The following is a 20,624-nucleotide window of genomic DNA, read 5'->3' on the forward strand; positions in this document are numbered from 1 at the left end:
AGAAATAATATTAACTCTTCCTCTACTGCGAAAATATCAGTAGTCTCCCTTTCCATACCAAGAGACTATCTTAGCCATTCTACAATGGCTACACACTTTAAACTCTTTGCTCATGTACTCCTTAAGGGTATTTTTTGTTGTTATTGCTTTAGTATCAATAATATTCCTCTCAGAAAGTTTAGTTGGATGACTGATGGGAGACATCGCTCAGTAATCTTTGCTTAGATCTGACTGTTACAAATTTCACTATTTACTTATTTGTTCATAATTTCATTTTCAAAGGAAAATCAAAAGCATTTTATTGAGTGATTACTATTCACTATGTGCTCTGCTGGATTTTGACAAAACAAATAATGCACAAGACACTGTTCCTGCTCTGAGACGTTGATAGGCTAGGAGCAGACAGACAAATGCAAGTAGCAGCATAGAAATAAAGAGGTCCATGGTCCCCTAGTGGTGTAAGGAAGGTATGACTTTTTACAAAATGGAAGGGTTGGGAGGAGGGGTAGCAAGCAAGAAGGTTTTACCAAGGGATCTTAAAGTCAATCAGTGTACAATAGCTAATAATAGAACATAATGAAAAATATATTGCTAAAATATAGATCCCATGGGGAGAATATATGTTTAGTTGCTACGTACTAAATCATGTAAAAGACAGACAACTCTGGCTTGTGAATGGGTTTGTAGTTGGTGACGCTCTTTCATATGTATCTGACCCTCCTAGCAACCTCTACCATGGTCGTCATTTCTCTCCTGGTGGAGCTGAAGTAAATGAAGATACGAGCAGCTCAAAGATCCATCTCTAATTAAGGGCAGAATGAGGACATCAACTTACAACTCATACCAAAGAAATGATATTCTTCAGGGAGAAAGTGACATTAGTTTAGTAGTAGTTACTTGAACATCCTCCATAAGGAAAACTAAAAAGGGTATGTATATAACATAGGCTACTTATGTGTAATGTGCAAATAAATACTTTCCCTGTGGACATCCAAACTGATCTGGGGACATTGACAGTTACCAGACATATTACTTTAGAAATGGAAAATTACAACTCATCCTGTGTATATTTATTGCCTACAGGAGTTTTCCAATATATCACTGATGGAGAAATAAAACCTTGAGGACAAATTGAATTAAAAAAAATCATAATTCCATTTGGCTAATACGTAGAAATTGCATAAACAGTGTAGTAATATTGTGCATATGCTACTACAAAACTCTGAAGGCGTGATTCACTAGTTTTCTTTGCTCTTACACAATGTCCCCAAAAGCCTACAAAATATACTTTATTCAACTGTAAAGTGACAGGGGCTTAGGAATCACACATGGCTACTTATGAAATACTTATAAATTTAACACATTTCTGACTATGGGTATGTCATATATTTGTCTTACACAGTTATACTTGAGAATTTTATTTCTATGATGCTAATTTATTTTACATATTAAAATTTGATGGGGAATGGTAGCATAGTAGAAAGATATATTTATAAAAATCTTCAAGCAGGGGCATTGAAATATTAACATTACACTACATTATTTATACTTTATAGATCTTGTAGGCCAGTTTTTACTTAAATTCTTCTCTTTTACTTTCAACAAATGGATGCTAAACTTTTAAGTTTAATGTCAACTTTCTTTTTTCCCCCTGAAATTGTTCTTAATCACCAGGCAATTTCCTTTAAAATATGTTTTCTCGTAACCTTTTTAGAGTGGGTCCACAACTTTGGTGAAAGTTGTGCAATTAAAACTGCAAAATAAAGATGTTACTGCTAAACTAGGCATGTCGTGTGTGTGTGTGTGTGTGTGCACATTCACATAAATAATATATATAAGACATATATAATATATGGGTATATATGCATATATATAATTTTCATATAAATTAACAAGTTTTATAGTATATTAGACATGACATTACACATTGGTTTTCTATGAGTATGACAAATTGCCCCAACTTAGCAGCTCAAAACAAAATACATTTTTAAAAAAATTTTTAAGAATGAGAGCACAAGAGGGGGAAGGGTCAGAGGGAGAAGCAGACTCCCCACTGAGCAGGGAGCCTGATGCGGGACTCGATCCTGGGACTCCAGGATCATGACCTGAGCTGAAGGCAGCCACCTAACCAACTGAGCCACCCAGGCGCTCCAAAATACAAATTTTTTTTTTTTAATTCACAGTTTCCATGGGTCAGGTGCTCAGGCACAGGTTGGTTGACTTCTCTATTCAGGATTGCACAGGTCATAATCAAGGTGTCAGGTGGGGTTGCTATTCCTTCTGAGGCTCAGGGGTTCTTTTTCCAGTTCATGTGGTTGTTAGCAGAATTCACTTCCCTATGGTTATAGAGCTAAGGCTCCTAATTCCTAGAGAACACTCCTCTCCATACGCAATTCATAATATACCATAGCTGTTTGCTTCTACAAGGCCAGTAGATTTTCGCTCACATCTAGAATCCCTTCTAAAGGGCTCACCTGGTAGATGAGGCCCACCCATGATAATCTCCTTTTTGATTAAATCAACTGCTTTGAGACCTTAAGTACACCTTTTTGATTAAATCAACTGCTTTGAGACCTTAAGTACACCTGCAAAATCTGTTCACCACTGCCATAAAACAGCCAAATCAAGGGAGTGACACCACCATCTTTGCCATATAATGTAACTAGTCATGGTTGTAGGACCTGGGGACAGAGATCACGGGAGCCCTCTTTAGAATTCATCTACCATACCTTACCAATCAGAGTAGAGTTACTGCTTAAACCTTGGTGAGGGCAAGGTTGTATCATACAGAAATCAAGGGCACTTTTAGAGTGAACAAGTGTACAAAACACATTGATACTTTGCTTTTACTGAAATATCATAGGGGAATAATATTGGAAAATAATCTATAATTAAATGTCAAATTGAGAGTCATGTACAATAACTTGGAAAACTGATCATTTGAAATAGCTTTAATTGTTGGAGAGGCCCTGTTAAAGAAGAGACTTAGCCTAGACCCTAACAAATACAAAGGTTTGGCTGAGTGCACAGGGACTAGAGCTTCGGCTTATAAAGCTGTTCAATATTCTCCACACTGTAGAGCCAAGCAGACAAGCTCGAATTCCAGCTCTATCATTAAGTAGCTGTGTGACTTGGGGTAAGTTAGCTGAAGTCTCTGAACCTTCATTTCCTCACTTGTAAAAATGGTAAAAAACTCTTACTTCATTGGTGTTAATCAAAAAATAAGAAATCAAATATTTGGATTGGGTCCAGGATCACAGGATCACAGAAAGAAATAGTAACAAGAATCTTAAATGAGAAAAGGACCTTGAGAGCCATAAAATGCCATAAAAATGTAGGTCATGCAAATCCTAAGTTCCCCAGTGATATTATATTCTCTTCTTGGTTAAATATCTCTAATTTATTGCCATATTGTATTTGATACAATAAATGTGTAAGTGACTTTAAGACTATTCTGAAGAAGGAAGTTTAGAAATAAAAAGACAAATAAATAATAAAATCAGCTTTTTAACTGAGAATTTTTATAATTTAATACCACAAAAGTTAAAAAAAAAGTGGAAATTTCAGGGAACATGAAGGCCAGTGTGGGTGATATTTAGGAAAAGAATTTGCTTTTATTCTCATTAGTGATTGTTTTTGGTGTTTAATAACTGGTAAATGTAATACATTTTCATTGAATAAGTGCATTACAAGTGGAACCAGTGATTCAAACCTTGAAAGTGCAGCCACCATGAAAGAATTAACATTATGAACATGCCTCTCAATGAATTGCAGATATACCTTCCACTGAATTAAAGCTCAAAGTGTTTTTTTTCCTCTTGTAAGTATTTGATAGTTCAAGATCCCCCCCAAAAAAGATTTAATATACCTAAGTGATTAACTTGGTTTGTAGGCATCCGAAGTTTGAATTCATATTTTATATATTTGGCAAAGAAGAACAACCAAAATGAAAACTAGATCTCGTTCTTGAATTTAAAGCATATCTTCCACTTGATAATCATTATAAGTAAGGTGACAAGGGAGGACTCGGGGAATATTTATTGAATTGTGAAAGAAGAAATCTGACAAACAATATACTTAATCATTTTCCATTTATCATCATCACTCTGTGGCAGAATATAAAAACAATTGTACTAAAATGAGGTGTTCTGTTGAGGATGAGGCTCTAGAGTATTAAAAAAAAGATTTATATTTGAGTAAATAAAATTCTGCTGGAACCAGAAATTGAAGAGTATTTGAAGAAAATGCTCTGAACTATGGTAACTGATTATTCTTCATTTATAATGTCTGTTTCAAGCTGTTTTGAACATACGGTCCAAGAAATTTTGAGTCAAGACAATATACAGCTAGGGAGAAACACCAACTTTTAACTTAACCACATGTGAAATGAATTTTCAAAGTATCTAGGTAAACTGCAACTTGTATATATTTAGCTGCCTTTCCTCTTTGGTAGTTATATCTCTGAACCATGTGAAAAGATGAGATTCATAAGAAATAATAAAACCTTGAGATTGACTAGTAAGTGTTCTTCTCCAGCCATGACTTCTGACCTATTGTGCACATGCTGGAGAATGAATCTAATTTTGAATATTCATTATAATCATGTTTTTTTAAAAAAATACATTTTAATGTCACATAGAAACAAAAGCTATTCACGGGCCACAGCCTAGTCACTTAGGTTTACCACGGAGTGATGAAAATTCATCAAAATGTCAAGAGATCTGTATTTACCAAGTTTGATGAAGAAAATCTGACAAATACTATTTAAGATAAGTGGCACTTTTTCCTAATTGTTTTCATATGGATGAAAGAAAATCAAGTGCCCTGTTACTTCGATGAAATGCTAAATTGCTTAAAAATTCATATTTACACGATGGACCGGCATACGAACTGAAAGTAAGATTATGGCTTCAAAACAAATGTACATATTTTCCCCAGCTAAGCGTGTACAATACTGGAAAAAAAAAGTATCAGTGAATGTTTAAACCTGAACTAACAGATTCAGTTTTGCCCTCCCTGCATTTCCTCACTAAAAGGCAGCACAAATAACTATTAGGTTACAAAGTAATAAGTATTTCTGCCATGGAGAATATCTTAGACTTTCTATGTTGTTGGCGGTCCATCAAAGGCAAACATAAATCATTTTAGCAGGTATTTCACCTTAGGAATTAAGTACGTAAACACGGAAAGAAAGCCATAGACTATTTTCTAGGTGCACACAGATTGGGTTATAACTCCAAGGAAGAAGAAAATACTCTAGGAAATCAGACTACAAGACAGACAAATATTAACCTTAGTGCATGTTATAACTAAGGAAAGAATGATCATGTGCTAACCTGGGTTTTCCCGGAAGCTTTATGTGGGAGAGTTTCTATGCATGCACAGTACATTAATAATGCAATTTAAAATCAAAGTACCATAGTCTGAACTAATAAGTGGTAGAGCTGAGATTTGGACCCCAGATACCTTCAGTGACATAGCACATGGCTTTGGCCTCTGCTCCATGCTTATATCTCTTTGTATAGCTTTTCCAAAGGAAATTATAAAGCATTCTCAGGAAGTCTTGAAGATTTGAAATTTATTGATATATGGCCCATTGTCTGCATGTGTAGAATTTTTTAAAATTAGAAAATGAAACAGAAAATCATTTCGGAGATAAGACTGATTTCCAGTCTTGAGAGAAATTTCCTCACACTGGTGGACATTTCATTCCTGTCTACGATGTTTGCTGTTTTGCATGCTGAGCAAGAGTGATCATCAAGAACCAGTCAATTCCTACATCCACAGACTCTCTCTCAGCCATCTCAGGGCAATGTACACGTCTAGCTTCATCAAATGTTAAAGATTTCGGAAGAAAGCTATTTTTATGACCCCATTCATTACCCAATTCCACTGTTTTTGGCAAGCATTCCATCATTTCAAAACAAAAATAATTTTCGCATGTACCATAAACTTAGCTTATTTACATTCTCTATCTAAAACACTTTATGAAGTGCAAAGAGGTACATTTAAAATTACACTGGAAAAACAGGCATCAAGCAGGCAAATCCCAGGCAAACCAGGAAGCGCAGTCAGGGGAGGGGCAAATTATTTCCAAAGTTAGCTGATATTCATTAATCTAAGATAGACAATAAGTTGGTTAATAACTAGAAGTATGAACATTTAAAGATAAAGAATTGTTTTCATATTGTTGCATACAGAAATGTGTTGCTTACTTATAATAACGTGAAACATCCACCTTAGTCATTTTTCCGGTTTTCAGAACAAACATTTCACAAATGAATTCCTCCTCTTCGATGCCAATGTCACACACAGCGTCAGGAAGCGCAGGCAAAAAGTAAACAAACCATTCAGTGACAGCAATAATTAGTCTAGGTTTGGGGTCATTCTGTCCATAGTAATGCCGACCTTTAGTTTTTTCCATTAAGCAACTTTATAGTTTAAAAAGGAAAGTTGCAAAGCTTCTTTGATCCTCAAAATTCTAACTAAATGAAATTGTTTAATTTTGTAATTATTTACTACTATTTACTAGGGATAATATTCCTATTCTATTACTGTGTTATTGTGTTGCATTCCTATATTTAGTAGAAAGTCCATAATTGCCTTTTCAGATTAAATAATTGCTATTCTATCATTTCTGTACTATTCATTTTATAATTACCTAATGTGGGCTATAGAAACTTACAGAGCATATAACCTAGTCTTTGATTCATTACACTTTCGAAGTTATGAATAAAAATAATACCTTAGGTAGTAAGTTTATCAGCTTCTCTCTGCTAATAAAACAGTCCCTTCTCACTTAAACAATGAATTTTCTTGGCTGAAGCAACATAGCTTCTCCTAAGTGCTTCAGCCAGTTTGACAGAAACAAATTGTATAGGAGACCAGACACCAAGAAAACCCAACCCTGGTACAGATCTGGCAGCCAAGACGAGGTTGGGTATGGCACACAAGGGTTGATCTGCCTGTGTGGAAACTTGACCAAGAACATGGAAATAGAGAGCAGTGTGTATGTGCAGGAGAGAAAAATTTTAGAAGAGTTTGGGAGAAATGAAAATGAGCTTATAAACACTAGCAAGAAAGGAAGTAATGTCCTAGATGGAGCGATTATAATTAAGCTTTTATCTACTCTTTGAAGCCATCACTAAATTCCTTGTGACTCTACTAAGAAGACAACTATAAAGGATGTGTCTCTATGTCCAGTCTGTACCTCTTCGTTTGGGAAAAACACTCTTCCCCCTCTCAGGTCATAGGGTTTTAGCCCTTGTCTATATGTGGGTCCCAACTCCGGGTCAGAAGAAAATGAATTTCTCTGCCCAGGGTTGTTGGTTCAGGGAAGGGCACGTGACCACAGCCAAGACAATGAGAAGCCCCCTGAGGACTTTTTGCCAGAAGTTTGGGGAAATACGCAATCTCTCATCGGCTGATTGCCTGAATGCTGAAGTGCACAACAGTGTGAACACTCTGTGAGAGGAAATCTGTTTAGAAATACTTCTAACGGACAACAGAAGAAGAGAGAGACAGGTCAGTTCATTCCCTTTTAGTTCACCCAAGTTAGAGTTGCGCTTTTACTACTTGCACACTGAAGAGCTCTATCTCACCCATGAATTAATGCTGGGGAGAGGCACTTAACCTGAACATGTGCTTACACATTTTGTACAAGCTTGAGCATTCTGGTTCAGGTGCTCCAAGGCCTTTTTCCTCTTAGACCTTATCCTCCTCCACGAAAAAGGTCTTGGGCCTCTAGATTCAGGGACCCAGGGCTCTCCATTGCTACCCAGGGCTGTGCCTGTGCCTTCGACCTGCAGGGAGTGGGTGCTGTTGGTCCCCATGCAAAGGCTGGGGCGGGGAAGATGGTGCTGCGCTGAGGCACAAGCAAGCTAGTCTCACCAGGTCCGTCTGTTACTGGTCGGGAGCCTTGCTTCCTCTGCAGTATTACAACCCTCGAAAATCCTGCTTTGTTTAATGCTGCAGCCCATTCACCTTAGAGGCTTTAAACCCAACCCCATGAGCCCACTCCCCTCTTTCCCCTGAAGAGACTGCAGCTGTCAGATAGAAAAGAATGTGCGGCTCCCCTTTCTCTGCTCAGAGAATTTCCCTGGGCTTCCCTGCCTAGTCTCACCTTTAACTCTGTTCTTGATCTTTTCTCCCAGAATAGCATCTTGTTGATTAATCCCTGAATTGTGCTCAGCCTAGTTAGATCCTAGGATCTGCCTTCCTTCTTATTGCTTCTTCTCAGGGATTACCCTCTAAGCTTGAAGCAAAGTAACTTCCGACATATCTTTGCCACAGATTTCTGGGCCCTGCCCCAGGGCTGTGCTAGTTGATGTCCACCACAGGCTCTCTGGGGGCAAGTCCTGATTTGTAGCATTCACTGATCTCCATAGCACACACACTCCCACTGCAGGCCATTGTAAGCAGATATGGTGACGTCAGAGGATGAGGAGCTGGGGAGATGCCCATGGTCAGCTCCGCAGCCAGCTGCAGCCTACCACCATCCTGGCCCCTCCTTTGTCTGGTAGGAGGGAGGATATGAGAAGAGGGAATTGCTACGGTGAAAGAATCCTAACCAGATTATTTATTTGACATTGGGAACTTCTAAGTTTTGGTTATCACCTGCACAGTTTTAATCATCCTTCATTGGGTCCATCTGTCCCCGTACCTACCAAGAAGGGGATAATGATGAGAAAGAAGAGAGATTTCATGTTTGGTGCTATAAAAAAAAAAACAGTTATAATAACATTTATTACAATACGTTTCTGAAAAAAATTGGTAGATAAGTAAAAATGTTTACTTTTTATTGATGAAAAATAACAGGCTTTAGTCTATTAAAAGTGACAGTTGAGCACCATTTATGTTTCTACTGGGTTCAGTGTCATCTATGTAGACTGTTTCTGTCATAGCCTTTTCCTCCTCTGGAAACGCTTGATTCCCAGTGAATTATATATTTAGCTACCCACCTGTTATTTATTATTTTTGTTTGTTTTGTTTACCAACAGCCATAAGTGCATAGAACACATAAAAGGCCCCATAAAGATGCTTTTTCTAACCCAATTAGGAATACAATACCTTGGGCACGAACTGTGCGAAGAGACGGGAAAGTGTTTATAGAGCAGACTGGAAAAGAGTTTTGTAAAAGAAGTAGGAAAGAAATACAGATAGCAGAGAGTAAGTGGTTTGGGGTACATAGAATATGGGATCAAGAATTTATATTTTTATAAACATATTTTGAAATTACAAATTGACAGCATTCAATAGAATAAAAGTGGGACCCAATAAAGAAAAACTATTGTGCTTTGTAAGAAGGGAGTGAAAGGGATTAAAAACAACATAGAGCAGGGCGCCTGGGTGGCACAGCGGTTGAGCGTCTGCCTTTGGCTCAGGGCGTGATCCCGGCGTTCTGGGATCGAGCCCCACATCAGGCTCTTCCGCTATGAGCCTGCTTCTTTCTCTCCCACTCCCCCTGCTTGTGTTCCCTCTCTCGCTGGCTGTCTCTATCTCTGTCGAATGAATAAATAAATAAAATCTTTAAAAAAAAAAAAAACACAACATAGAGCAATCAATACAAAAGCATTAAAAAACATATCAAATCAAATAAGTCATGGGCCAGGATATAAGACACTGAGGACACTGTATGAAGTTGAATATTGTGAGGAAAAGAAAATAACTATACAAATATATAGGAAGGGAAATCTGTGGATTAGCGAGACTAAGAAAAAATGTCAAGCTTACAGTTGAGGTTCAACACTAGAAGATATTTGTATGAAGACATTGACATCTGGGCATTTGCACGTTTGCTGGTCAATGGTTTAAAAGTTCAATGCTAGGGCACCTGGGTGGCTCAGTTGGTTAGCATCTGCCTTCGGCTCAGGTCATGATCTCAGGGTCCTGGGATCCAGTCCTGAGAGGTCTCCTGGATCAGAGAGGAGCTGGCTTCTCCCTCTGCCCCTCCCCCTCTTGCTCTGTCTCTCATTCTCTCTCTCAAATAAATAAACGAATAAACAAACAAATAAATAAACAAATAAAAGTTCAATGCTTAATGCAAATTCAACAATCGTCATTTATTTGATGAGCAATTCCTGAGAATTAACCTTGTCAACATACCATACAAGGTCCTGGCGGGGAAAAGAGGACAAAGAAATATTTATTAAGGTCCTACTCCAGCACAGAGACTGAGTCTTAACTTATATTTTGCCATTTAACACTCCTCACAGGCTTTCAGGTCGATTTTAATATCCTCATTTTTGGTTAAGAAAACTGTTGTTTAGAAAGAGGAAACAATGAAGAATGTATGAGGGATTTCCCATCCAGCAAACAAATAAAGGCACTTGGCAACATAGGAAAAACTCTTGTCTTTTGTGTTGACTATTTCAAAAAAAAAAAAAAAAAAAGCCCTTTATCTGGAGGTGAGGTCACAGCTTTTTCTAAGAAGATGAGAACGAACTCCTGTTTTTAGGTTTCTAATTGCCAGAATTTTCACTATAAAATTCAACCCTCTCATTTGTGTTTTAAATCACCAGAAAATGATAATATCCTTATCTCTGAAAGAACTGTTTTCTACACAGCTTATATTAGTGCCTTTGGAGCTCTGATTGGGGGAAAGATTTGTGATATGTTTACATGTGGTAATAGCGATAAAGATGATGAGGGTAGTGATTACTCATATAGTGTTTCTCTCTGTTCTGTGTTCTTCTGTCAGTTAACGTATCGACTCCTATTGTTCCCAGTGCCACTCCTTAACCTAGGCTACCTGCCATGGACGACTTGGAATCTCCTGGCCAGCTGTCACTCCATGCAGCCTCTTCCCGAGCCAGTTCATCCTCCAAACAGTCTGCACGAACCCTCCCAAACCATCATTCTGAACACGTGGCTCTTCTCAAAAAAAGAAATAAGTCCACAGAATAAGGAACAAATTCCTTGGTTTAGGTGGTGAAGCCACCATCCACTGGTCACTGGTTATCTTTCTAACCATGGATTCCACAGGCATTTCTGCAGTTTGATGAATAATGCTTCATCTATCTCAACTCTAAAGCTTGCCGTTTATGCTCCTGACAACGCTATTACCATATGAGCTATGTATCAAAATGATCTTCTTTCTTCTACTTCCTGCCACTGAACTCACCTTTCAGCTCCTGAAGAATTTATTTTGTGCACGATGTGCCTCCCTATTTTTGTTCATTTATTACTCAACCATACTGGATGTCTCCAGAAGGCATATCCTGCTTTATATATCACTCTCTATAGTCTACCACAGTGACATATATTAGGTGCTCAATATTTCTGATAATGGTATAACCACACAACTTTGAACATCCTAGGATACTGATTTCATTCAACAGTTACTCAAGAACTATTTCTTCTGCCTCTGTTATTTATGTGGCATACATATAATCACTGGTAGACAAGAAAGATAAAGTCCCTGCCTTCTGGATTCTATATTTCACTGTGAACATAGACAATAATGTAGTTAATAATGATATAATGTACTTACAGAGAGTGATAACAACCATAAAGAAAAGTACAAGATACACTTGGAGAGAGAAAGAAAGAGAGAGGGAGGTAGATGTGAAGTCTAGTTTAAATGAAGTATTCAAGAAAAATTCATTTGAAGCATTACCATTTGAACAGACACCAAAAGTATATATACTGCAATTACATAAGATAAATTTGGGAGGGAAACAATAAGGGCTTTAAAATGTCACCAAGTTTATAGGGTACCTGGCTGGCTCAATTGGTAGGGCATGCAACTCTTGATCTCAGGGTTGTGAGTTCGAGCCCCACATTGAGGGTAGAGTTTACTTTGAAAATTAAAAATATGTTTAAAAAAAAGTAAAAAGTCACTGAGTTTAACAACATATTGGAATAAAAATTATGATAGGAGCAAATAGGGAAGAAGGAAACAAATTAGAAAGTGATTTACTATAATCTAGGCTGAAAATAATGGTGGGATTCTGGCTATATGTTGAAGGTTGATGGGTTGTATTACGTTATCCTTACAGTAAGTTTGCATATTTGGAAACAAATTGATCAGAGAATCTCATGTTATGGAGTTAGTAACCCGACTTAGGACTTTGACTCACATGCAAATTTAAATTGAAGTCTCTGAGAACTATTAGATTTCTTCTTACTTTCTTTCATTCTCTCTCTCTCTTTTTTTTTTTCTTCCAGTTATAACTGTTTAGATTCTGTGGGCCACAGTTAAATCTTGGTCAGTTTGTATTGCTTGTACGTGCTCAAGCATGGAATCGGGTACATAAAGTAGAGCTCAAGAAGTTCTCAAACTTATTGTGCATCCTAATTGCCTGAGAAGTTGTCAGAGTGCAGATCGGATTCAGTAGGTCTGGGCTGGCCTGGAATTCTGCGTTTCTAACAAACTCTGGGAGATGCTCATGATGCTTTCTGAGGACCACATTTAGCAGATGACTGCTTAATTGACTGGTTGATTGACTAAACTGGGGGAGAGACTTACAGTTATAATTTTCCTTAAGTAATATCCTATTTGGAGCAATTCGAGTTGAAGAATTTTTGATGCATACAAGTAAATATCTAATAGATCTCTATTTCTGAGGGGAATTAAAGTGATTCAGGTATAGATAACATGATTCAGGTTATTTCTTTTGTTAAAATTGTTGGAAGGAGTAGATTTAGTGGTGTTCTCATTGGTATTTATTATTTCTATAATGATTGTTAGTATTTTTCTGTGACTGTCGTTTTTAGCTTGTAGAAACCACAAGATGACAGTGGTGGTGGTGGTGTTTTTCTATCCCATACAGAAGTACCTGGGAAGATTTTATAATATACAAACAGCTGTGTCCCACCCCTTGGCAAAACAGTAAGTGTTCTGTATCTTGGTTTCAAATGTATTGCCCCAAAAACTCTATGTTTAGCTGTGTTAGCGGGTCACATGTATATTTAAGTAAGGAAGACAAAGAGTGCGTCCCGATGAGCGATGAGCCATTTCTGACTTCCTTAAAGCATGGATGACTCCTTTCTCTTCACCCCCACTGCCAGCAATCAGGAACTCTCCGCCTAGGCTCGGGGGAATGCTCTTTTCCTCCTTCTTCACATTACTTACTCCCAATGAGAGGTCTCTTCCTGAGCTTTCCCTGTCTATGCTATTTAAGTGGTCACCTGAATGAATTTTTTTTTAGCTTTATAGCAATAATCAAATAAAGTAATTATCTTCTTTACTATGTTCATTTATTTATTATTTGTTGGAAATTTAATTTATTATGTCCCCCTTTGGAAAGTAAACCCCATGTGGCCAGCCACTATTAATTTTCCCTCATCATAATAGCCTCATGTTTAACTCAGTGCCTGATATTCCATGAAGGTTTGCTAAATGAAGTCACTGAAATCTTTAGTTTTTCTCATCTGGATTACCAGTGATTGTATTTATAGGCTTGTGTTCTTTTTCTCCTCATTTTCACTGTCACATCGTTGCCTGCCTGGATTCACATCCATCCACCCATCCATTCATCCATTGACTCACCCCTGCAATCATTTAACAATGAGTTATTAAACTTCCATGGTGTACCTGGTGTACCTATGACTGTGAAAAGACTAGAAAATTGATGATAAATAAGTCTGATAGGTCTTTGGCCTAGAAATATTGTAATACAGTCATAGGCAATAGTTAAGCCGGGAATTTTAATTACATTTTAGGATAAAAATTAAAAGAAATCCCATTAAAGTAATGACACATTGAAGGGTAATTTGCTGATAAAAATATATTGTTTTATAGAAACAAAAAGAGGCATTTTAAAGTTAAAAAATTCAAGGTATAGATTTTGTTATTTACTAAATTGTAAACTCCTTGAAGGTAGAGGCAATGTCAATGAATAATTTGCAAACAGCATGGAAGTTGGGTTTTTAAAATATGAGATATTTGACTCACATCCTATTAGACATTAATACATCTGGTGTTAAACAAATATTCCTATAGATTACTGACACAAAGCTATTTGTTCATTGGCTAATTTATGCAGGTTAGTTTTGAGTTCTTTTACAGATAGTCCATTTGACTGTATCACAATTTAAGTGCCTTTTTTGGTTTTTGGTAATGGCTACTGCTAACCCTGAATTCAACGTAACCAACTACTTGAACATTGGTCATCAATATCATGTGGAGAGAAAAGAATGGAGTTTGCAATAACAGAGTCCCAGGCTGGGATTTTATCTTGGCCACTGCATTGAGACTGGAGGAGAAGTAATTAGCCTCCCTGGATCCTAGCTACCTATTCTGTGAAATGGAACAATAAATCTGGAATTAACGATAATTTATGGAGAGTATTTAGAGCTTATGAGGTGCTCATAAATGGTAAGCTATTATTACAGTAATATCATGATTCTACTACAGATGACCTATTAATAAAACTGGCTGAGGGTGAATTACATTGAGAGAATTAAATTTTCTAAATGAAGTTTACTTAATTCTTTTTAAAATATGTTTTATAAATAAGAGAGTGATACAGCACCTTGAGTTACATATATATGGGTAAGCATTTAAAAATATGTATAAGGATATAAATGGTGATTATTAATTAATGGCATCTGCTGGTTACATAAAACAAATCTTTCCTTTTAAATAAGTCTCATATGTTGAACATTTATTTGCTTAGAAAAGTGACTAAGTAAAATATAATTGTTGCTGCAGTAGCTCTTTCTAACAGATTAAAGAGTCCCTGCCTGTTCAATCCTCTTTGAAGGACTGAACAGGCTCCTTAAAATGTATGTGTATATACGTGTGTGTGTACGTGTGTGTATATATATTTACATACAAACAAAATACATACGTATGTATTTGTCCACAGCAAAGGGACATAACTTCTTCAGACATTATACATAAGAAGTATATTAAAGTGGGACAGATCAGAAATAGTAGTTTTCTTATTAATTAACCGATTTGTCAAAGTGTTTTAACTGAGGACAGATGACTGGAAGTGCATTATAATGTCATTCATCATCTTGAACAATTTTCTTAAGAATTTCACATTGAGTGTAAATCCCAAATAAACTTTTTCGAGGTCATTTTCCTTTAACTGTTAAATTTCTCATAGTTTGCTTTATAATCTAGACCTAATTCATTCAAGTTGTTTTAGAGGTAGCAAGTGTATATCTAAAACTGTTTTCAGGAAAACTTCAGAGATTTCTGCACAAGCTCCCTAGAGTTTGTTTTTGTTTTTGTTTTTTTTTTCTTTTTTACTCTCTTAAACACCAGGAAGTTTAGTGTATTCCTGAGGCATCTTATTAACTGAAAATTAAAGTTGATTTCACTCCAATTCTGTACCAGTTACTCTTTTGCAAACTTTGAGCCCTGAGCAAATCCCTGTAGGATAATGTGCTTTTGAACTTCGCCAAGAACTTGAGTGGTGACGGAGGCCTTTCAACTTCACAACTACGTCATAGCCATTTGCACCGAAATAACTGTCTAGTTCTGATAAGAGTTAATTGTAAAGGTGAGTTATTTGGAAACTCTCTTCTAGCTTTAAATGTCATCTAGCATTTTTGGATGAGAAATGCAATTTTTTAATTAAAAATAAAATAAAATTCACGTATGTTAAAGTATTATAAAAGATTGGTTTCCTCCTTAGCAGAATGTAGGCTCTGGCAGAAATATGGTTTCAGGTGTGGGTGTAGGAGGGGAACCAAACTTGGATGAAACAGGATTTTATCTTCCTGGGGTGGGCTGCCAGTTAAATTTCTGCAAATAGCAATGTCATAAAGCATGGTTTTAGAGAAAGACCATGTGCTTTCTAGAGCAGCAACTGAGAGAAAAACAACAAAATTACAAGGAGGCTAAATGTGAAAAACAAGCTTTCTCCTCATCCACCTAAGTCTTACAAAATAAAAATGCAAAATGCTCTTTACACAATAACTTTTCAAAAGCAGAGTACAGCAGCATGAATCTTAAAACTTCCAAGTGCCTCCTCGATGAACTCTACTATCTGGGTTCCAAGACATAAAGGTTAATTAAAGAAACGACAAGTTCTCTGCTTCCCTAACGTGGCTACGGGAGACACATTAGCAAAGCCACATACAAAGCTGAACAGCAATTAGAGAGAATCAAAAAACAGACACACAAAATGGAACCTTTGGCAAACCTAAAGACAGGCTCTACCTCAGCATCTGTCGTTATGTTACAAACATCGAAAAACCTTACGTTTCTGATTTTTGCTTCTTATTCCACCAACCTGCCCTCCCACACATACACAGTCTTTGCCTCCACATTCCCCTGGAGCAGGTTTTGTGGGGAACTGGAAGCGAAAAAGTCACTGCGAAAGGAAATCGTCGAAGGTGACAGAGGGGAAATAGCCCTGTTGCAATAACGAAGAACAATATGGGGAGATCAAGAAAATCAGGATTTCGTGGAAAGGGGTGGTTTGTTTAGAGTTTGAAATACAAGGAGCAGCGTGGGGGCGGGGCATTGGAGTTTTACATCCATAAACTTCCTGGCATCCTGACCTTGCTTTTCTTTTAGCAAACAAATCAGTGGTCCTCTTGGTGCCTCATTTGAGTCAGTCATACTTCCAACTCCGCAGTTCAGTGAACTTCCTATTTATTTATTGTCTGCCTTCTGTACGATGCCACCCAGGCTAAGTTTTTTCTTTTTTTCTCTTTCATCCTGTCAGTATTTTTTTTAACTCTCCTGAGTCATTTTTAACATACAGTTAGGAATTTTTCCAGCCACTTGAAAATTCTATACTCTTTTCCTGCCATTTAAAATACAGTAATACAGTAAATCACTGCAACTGGGAAGAAATTCTGACTTGATCAGTGCAACCATGGTGTAAAGTGTGATAGACAGAATTCAAACACTAAGAGGACAGTCTCTAGTTTTCGTATCTCATTCTTTACTTAAAGATAAGTTGTAGATTAACTGTCTTTAAGACATCTGAAATACATTTGTATATATTTGGTATTACTAATTTTTTAACTATGACAATTTCACACAGAAACCCTTTTGTTGGAAACTGAATTTCTCGTGTAATAATTAGTTGTGGAATATTACCCCAAACAGGTGTCTGTAGCCTGTCAAAGTCAGAACAGGTGATTTAGAATTAGCGTATTAAAAGAACTGTGAATTAGCGAAGCAAAAACGTGTTAATTTCTTGTTCCATCTGTTAATATGAATTCACTGCCAAATATTTTACTTTGTAAAACTGTGCTGGGATTGGCAAGAACATACACTATAAAAAAAGTTTAAAGGCCTGAATGTTTAAAAATCATGACATACGTTACTGCAAAAATAACTTCTACATTTTGAGCATGCTTTTTTTTCTTTTTTATCTTTGAAAAAAATAACTGCAGAGATTGCCATATAATATAGAAAGTTAACTAAAGAAAACATACGATCAAATGTTAGACCTTTAAAACAAAAATTGGAAGAAAATGTTATTCAAGAATGTTTGGTTATAAATGAAGACTAATTCTTCAGTGCTACTTCTCAGATGTATCTGAGAACTACTCTGAATTGCTGGAAGATAGAAATATCTGCTGCTACCATGCAGCTTATATCCAATAATATCCTCTTATACAGAGATGCCATTATAGAAAGAGAGATCGGGTTTTGTTTTTTTTTTTTTTCCTACCCAAATACTCTAATCTCTAAAAGATTATGGTGCAATTTAGGTCACTAAACCACAGTCTCTGTATAATACCTAAACCTATTGTTCATTAGCTTGGTTTTGTTTCTTCCGCCAAATTTTCCCTGCATGGATAAAATCTGAATTCGTTATACCCTTAGCCCCACATGCATGTATGTAACTGTGTATGGCCGTGGTGGTAGTAGAGGGTGGAGTGTAAGAAAAGAGGAAAGACCCATAGTACAATGAAAAGAGTTCTTTATGTGTGCCCCCATTCTGACACATAAAGGACTGGGTCTGTAACTGGACACATTTTCATTCTGAAAACCTTGAGGGAATCTAGAGCTAATGAACTATTGAACCAGTTTGCCATCTTTGTATTTCTTTTCTTTGTAGGCAGATCCATGGGAAAAGAAAGGAAGTTGAAGTGAATTGAAATTTGTGAGCTTAGACATATGCTAAGAGTACAGTTAACTTGAGTTACTTTTTCCATGCTGCTGAATTGGGTCCTGAATGAGGCAGTTTTGTGACTTAAACAGATTTCACTAATTTTCCTTCCTTGCACATTTAAAAAACAAACCACACTCTCCCATATTGCTGTTTGGGTTTTAACGGAGCTAAGGCATGCACACCCAATTACTATAAGCACTTTAACTAAGGCTTAAAGATATGCAGCATGTTCTTAACTGCAAATGATATGATAGGTAGTGTCTTTCCTCTCTAGTTTTATGTCACATCCAAGAGATTAATCCTCTCATGAATCATCCATAATGACTAGAATAATTTGGGGGAACTGAATGAAATTTTTCAAATTATTTATATCATGAACTCACAAGAATATGAATGGGGGGTTATGCAAATACAAACCATGCTTACAAAAGCTAAATACAAAAAAGGGAGGGATGAAGGTTAAGTGTCTATTTCTAAACCCGGACTTCTTTATTTTGACACACCATGGCCTTATTACTTCACTGGTGAATGATCTCTGTTATAGCTTATGAAATACATAAGGGAACATTGTTTCTAACATTTGAATGAAAGAATAATGATCTTTTGTATAGCTTAAAGCAAAGGTACCAAATTCTCTAAGGATGTGAGATGAGATGCCCTTATTCCATAAGCTTCATGACAATATTTTAAGAAAACAAAACAAAACAAAACAATCCTTAAAAATGGCCAGAGATTTTTTCCCTGTATGAAACAAATAGACTGAGCACAAGTTTTATAATTCTTTCTAAACATGATCTCAGACAAAAGACAATACTCTATTTCCCATCATATTTAAGAAATATGGTGTTATTGTATAGGAATCGTTGATGAAATATTTCCAAAATTCTATACCATCAGCCTAAAAATTCATATAAAACTATGTAATACATAAAACATTTTATGGAGTTTTAAATTATACAGTACATTAAAGTTTTAGTTGACTTATCTGAAGACATTTTTGGTATGTAAATAAAAATGCAAGGAGAAGAACCTGTCAGAAAGTAAATAAAGTATGTAAATTAAATAAAAGGTAAGGCAGCTACACTTTTTATATAAATAACTGTGTTAACCGAGTTTTATGCATATTACAGTATATTCAGATGCATAGCTTTTGCAAAAATAAATTCATTGCTCCTCTCCAAAGAATGGATTAAAACAATTTATTTTATAAAATTTGGATAGATAGGATAAGAAATGTAATAGCCATCCATGGAAAATAAATATAAAAATTATTCAAGCTCCATCTACTTTATGTTAGTAATGAGATGCACTTCATTCAAATTCCTTTCAATTGAAACAGTGCTGAGGAAGCAAAAACATGATTCTGTAGGAAATGATTTCTAATCTTCATGATAACATACCGATATAATACAATTATTTACAATTGACTAAGAGTTAATTTCAATAGTATAACATCTTTCTTGCAAAAATGTCAGCCTTTACTGATGAAACAAACTAAGAATAAAACATTTTTACTTGTAGTATTACAGTGCTGTTTTTCATTCTGTTAACCAAAACAACACAGTAATACTGTAAACAAAAAAATAACATCAGACTGCTTGTGTTTGCATGATTTTATCAAAAACTATAAGCAATGGAATGAAGTACATTAGCTGTAATTTCAGAAAACACTTGATTCTTTTAGAATCCAGTCAAGCTATATTCAAAATAAGAAGTGACCATTGGGCTAATTGTGTTAATTATCTAGGATGTCATGGGAGAACATAAAATTAATAAGTGAAAATGATTGATCTCATATACTTAAGGTACAGTAAAAGTAAATATGCAATAAAAACTATCTTTCTGTCTATCTACACACACACACACATACACACACACACACACACACACAAAACCAGTTTATATACACCACTTTTTCTCTATGGGGTCCAAACGTTTCCAGACATTTTTAGTTGTCACAACTCAAGCAGCAGTGCTACTGGTGTCTAGTGGGTAGAAGCCAGGGATTCTCCTGAATATCCTACAGAGCACAGGACCCTCTCTCACAGCAAAAAATTATCCATTCTAAAATAGCATTGGACCTAGATTGAGGAGCCCTGGTATATACCTGTAGTTTTTGTTATTACTACCTGCCCTCTTTTCATTGAGAAATGCAAGGTGTTTACATCAACCAACCCTCTTTATCCGCCAGACCGGTTAAATTAGACCACTGTCATCATAGAGGAATTGGATTTGCTCTTCGCACTTATTTATGGAGAGCGTACTCTGCCAGGTCTTTTTGTGGTCATAGTTCTAGAACAAGTTGACACCTGTCTAGTCCAATTTCTTTATTTAAAAAATGGAAAATAGGGGCACCTGGGTGGCACAGCGGTTGGGCGTCTGCCTTCGGCTCAGGGCGTGATCCTGGCGTTATGGGATCGAGCCCCACATCAGGCTCCTCCGCTATGAGCCTGCTTCTTCCTCTCCCACTCCCCCTGCTTGTGTTCCCTCTCTCACTGGCTGTTTCTATCTCTGTTGAATAAATAAATGAAATCTTTAAAAAAAAATAAAAATAAAAATAAATAAATAAATAAATAAATAAATAAATAA

The 20,624-nt window shown here is 36.3% G+C and overlaps 1 protein-coding gene and 1 long non-coding RNA gene across 2 annotated transcripts in view; both read right to left on the reverse strand.

Annotated features, from left to right (window-relative positions):
• The window catches only part of ARHGAP15 (Rho GTPase activating protein 15), a 594,269-nt gene that overhangs the window by 398,332 nt on the left and 175,313 nt on the right, over positions 1-20,624 (reverse strand).
• The window catches only part of LOC121106297, a 13,576-nt gene continuing 5,114 nt past the window's right edge, over positions 12,163-20,624 (reverse strand). The window contains exon 2 of the long non-coding RNA XR_005838903.1: positions 12,163-20,390. This is a non-coding gene — a long non-coding RNA (uncharacterized LOC121106297). The remainder of the gene's footprint in view (positions 20,391-20,624) is intronic.

This window comes from Ursus maritimus, unplaced genomic scaffold (genome assembly GCF_017311325.1).
Source record: "Ursus maritimus isolate PB19 unplaced genomic scaffold, ASM1731132v1 scaffold_1, whole genome shotgun sequence".
NCBI classification, from domain to species: Eukaryota; Metazoa; Chordata; class Mammalia; order Carnivora; family Ursidae; genus Ursus; species Ursus maritimus.